The sequence below is a fragment of the Piliocolobus tephrosceles genome, chromosome 14, assembly GCF_002776525.5.
Source record: "Piliocolobus tephrosceles isolate RC106 chromosome 14, ASM277652v3, whole genome shotgun sequence".
Classification (NCBI taxonomy): domain Eukaryota; kingdom Metazoa; phylum Chordata; class Mammalia; order Primates; family Cercopithecidae; genus Piliocolobus; species Piliocolobus tephrosceles.
The window spans coordinates 36,667,587-36,670,925 of NC_045447.1; the positions used below are offsets into that span (position 1 = coordinate 36,667,587).

The 3,339-nt window shown below is 41.6% G+C and overlaps 1 pseudogene across 1 annotated transcript; it reads left to right on the forward strand.

Moving 5' to 3' along the window:
• The first annotated feature begins 277 nt into the window (after nucleotides 1–277).
• Nucleotides 278–2,009, forward strand: LOC111536197 (annotated as a pseudogene). The gene has a single exon (XR_002729670.2). The product of XR_002729670.2 is annotated as an elongation factor 1-alpha 1 pseudogene (transcript).
• The last annotated feature ends 1,330 nt before the right edge of the window (nucleotides 2,010–3,339 follow it).

Genomic DNA, 3,339 nt, shown 5'->3' on the forward strand with positions numbered 1-3,339 from the left:
CCTGTTGGCCACTTCCTAACGTTATTCCAGAATAAATGGAGTTGAAGATTTGGAAGAGTTGTAGAGTGTAAACAGTTGCTTATTGCTATCAATTATGAAGTCTAACAGTTTGATATTTATTCAAATAAGACTTTCTGGGAAGTTCCTGGAAGAAACAATGATGTTCTTTACATCTGTTGTTTTCCTGGGCAAAAACTTTGTGATGTAGAAAAGTAACATTAATATAGAAAATAAACTGTGTGATTGTAAATGATTTCTGTTCTTAAGATATAAGCATATCCTTTTTCGCAACGGGTTTGCCGCCAGAACAGAGGTGTCGTGAAAACTACCCCTAAAAGCCAAAATGGGAAAGGAAAAGACTCATATCAACATTGTCGTCATTGGACACGTAGATTCGGGCAAGTCCACCACTACTGGCCATCTGATCTACAAATGCGGTGGCATCGACAAAAGAACCATTGAAAAATTTGAGAAGGAAGCTGCTGAGATGGGAAAGGGCTCCTTCAAATATGCCTGGGTCTTGGATAAACTGAAAGCTGAGCGGGAACGTGGTATCACCATTGATATCTCCTTGTGGAAATTTGAGACCAGCAAGTATTATGTGACTATCATTGACGCCCCAGGACACAGAGACTTCATCAAAAACATGATTACAGGGACATCTCAGGCTGACTGTGCTGTCCTAATTGTTGCTGCTGGTGTTGGTGAATTTGAAGCTGGTATCTCCAAGAACGGGCAGACCCGAGAGCATGCTCTTCTGGCTTACACACTGGGTGTGAAACAACTAATTGTTGGTGTTAACAAAATGGATTCCACTGAGCCACCCTACAGCCAGAAGAGATATGAGGAAATTGTTAAGGAAGTCAGCACTTACATTAAGAAAATTGGCTACAACCCCGACACAGTAGCATTTGTGCCAATTTCTGGTTGGAATGGTGACAACATGCTGGAGCCAAGTGCTAACATGCCTTGGTTCAAGGAATGGAAGGTCACCCGTAAGGATGGCAATGCCAGTGGAACCACGCTGCTTGAGGCTCTGGACTGCATCCTATCACCAACTCGTCCAACTGACAAGCCCTTGTGCCCGCCTCTCCAGGATGTCTATAAAATTGGTGCTATTGGTACTGTTCCTGTTGGCCGAGTGGAGACTGGTGTTCTCAAACCTGGTATGGTGGTCACCTTTGCTCCAGTCAACGTAACAACTGAAGTAAAATCTGTTGAAATGCACCATGAAGCTTTGAGTGAAGCTCTTCCTGGGGACAATGTGGGCTTTAATGTCAAGAGTGTGTCTGTCAAGGATGTTCGTCGTGGCAACGTTGCTGGTGACAGCAAAAAACGACCCACCAATGGAAGCAGCTGGCTTCACTGCTCAGGTGATTTATCCTGAACCATCCAGGCCAAATAAGTGCTGGCTATGCCCCTGTGTTGGATTGCCACACGGCTCACATTGCATGCAAGTTTGCTGAGCTGAAGGAAAAGATTGATCGCCGTTCTGGTAAAAAACTGGAAGATGGCCCTAAATTCTTGAAGTCTGGTGATGCTGCCATTGTTGATATGGTTCCTGGCAAGCCTATGTGTGTTGAGAGCTTCTCAGACTATCCACCTTTGGGTCGCTTTGCTGTTCGTGATATGAGGCAGACAGTTGCGGTGGGTGTCATCAAAGCAGTGGACAAGAAGGCTGCTGGAGCTGACAAGGTCACCAAGTCTGCCCAGAAAGCTCAGAAGGCTAAATGAATGTTATCCCTAATACCTGCCACCCCACTCTTAATCAGTGGTAGAAGAACGGTCTCAGAACTGTTTGTTTCAATTGGCCATTTAAGTTTAGTAGTAAAAGACTGGTTAATGATAACAATGCATCGTAAAACCTTCAGAAGGAAAGGAGAATGTTTTGTGGACCACTTTGGTTTTCTTTTTTGCGTGTGGCAGTTTTAAGTTATTAGTTTTTAAAATCAGTACTTTTTAATGGAAACGACCAAAAATTTGTCACAGAATTTTGAGACCCATTAAAAAAGCTTAATAAGAAAAAAATATATATAAACATATATGAGTCTGGGTATTTAGTGTTATTTTTATTGTTGTTTGATCCTGTTTTTATCCCCAGACCAGTGTCAACTTAGTTATACAAATATGGTAAGACTTAATAAAACAAATGTATGTGTATATCCAATTTGTCTTTCTGTTACCTAATTTTTAAATGTAAATCAAACTAATGTAATTATAGCAAATTAAGTTATATTGAATTTGATATGTATATGAAAGCACGGTTAACTTAAGAAAACTTCACTGGGCGCAGTGGCTCACGCCTGTAATCCCAGCACTTTGGAAGCCTGAGGCGGGCGAATCACGAGGTCAGGAGATCAAGATGATCCTGGCTAACACGGTGAAACCCCGCTCTACTAAAAATACAAAAAAATAGCCAGGCATGGTGGCGGGTACCTGTAGTCCCAGCTAATCAGGAGGCTGAGGCAGGAGAATGTCGTGAACCTGGGAGGCGGAGCTTGCAGTGAGCCGAGATTGCGCCACTGCACTCCAGCCTGGGCGACAGAGCGAGACTCCATCTCAAAAAAAAATGATGTTAATAAAAATAAAAAATAAAAAAATAAACATAAAACCAACAGACGAAAAAACCCAGAATGCTCAGAGTTTAGTAGATTGACATTTCCAGCAAGAGTCCAGAAATAATATTTACAATTATTACACTAAATATTCCTTCATCATTATTATCATGTTTATTGTCTTCATCTGATCTGATAGACCAGACAATATTTCTACTCTGTTGATTGTCACCCATTTCTTCTTTGTTATCTTCGCACAAATAGTTGCTACCTAGCGCAGGTAGCATGCATCCATCTTTGTATTTGTGGGTTTCTTCAATGTTGAGTATATTTCTGAGTACTCATAACCACCAACCCTCCATTTATTTTGTTTATCTATTATGCTGTACTTGAGGTTCACCCAACCTGGAAGAGAGGTATTAGACCAGTGTGATCTTAAAGTCAGAAAGACTCCTGGGAAACCAAGGACAGAAGAATAAAGTCACCCAACTGCATTGTCATGAACCACATACAAGATGGAGCACCATCATTTCTCATGAAAAGAATTGCAGAAAATTCCTCATTCTGAGGATTCAGGTTAGCTTTTTCTCTGATTCCTGTCAGTTCATTGTCTCCAGCAGTTTCTAGCATGTCCTTCTAGGGGCAGTTATACCCTTTCACTTTGCCTGGAGTTCTGGCTGCTCATATTTCTCTGAAGCAGAAAATGATGTCCTTGACATTCAGAGTTTTGGTGATACCATGGAAAAGAAAGCCTCAGCATGTGTAACTGGGAAGGACTGGACAG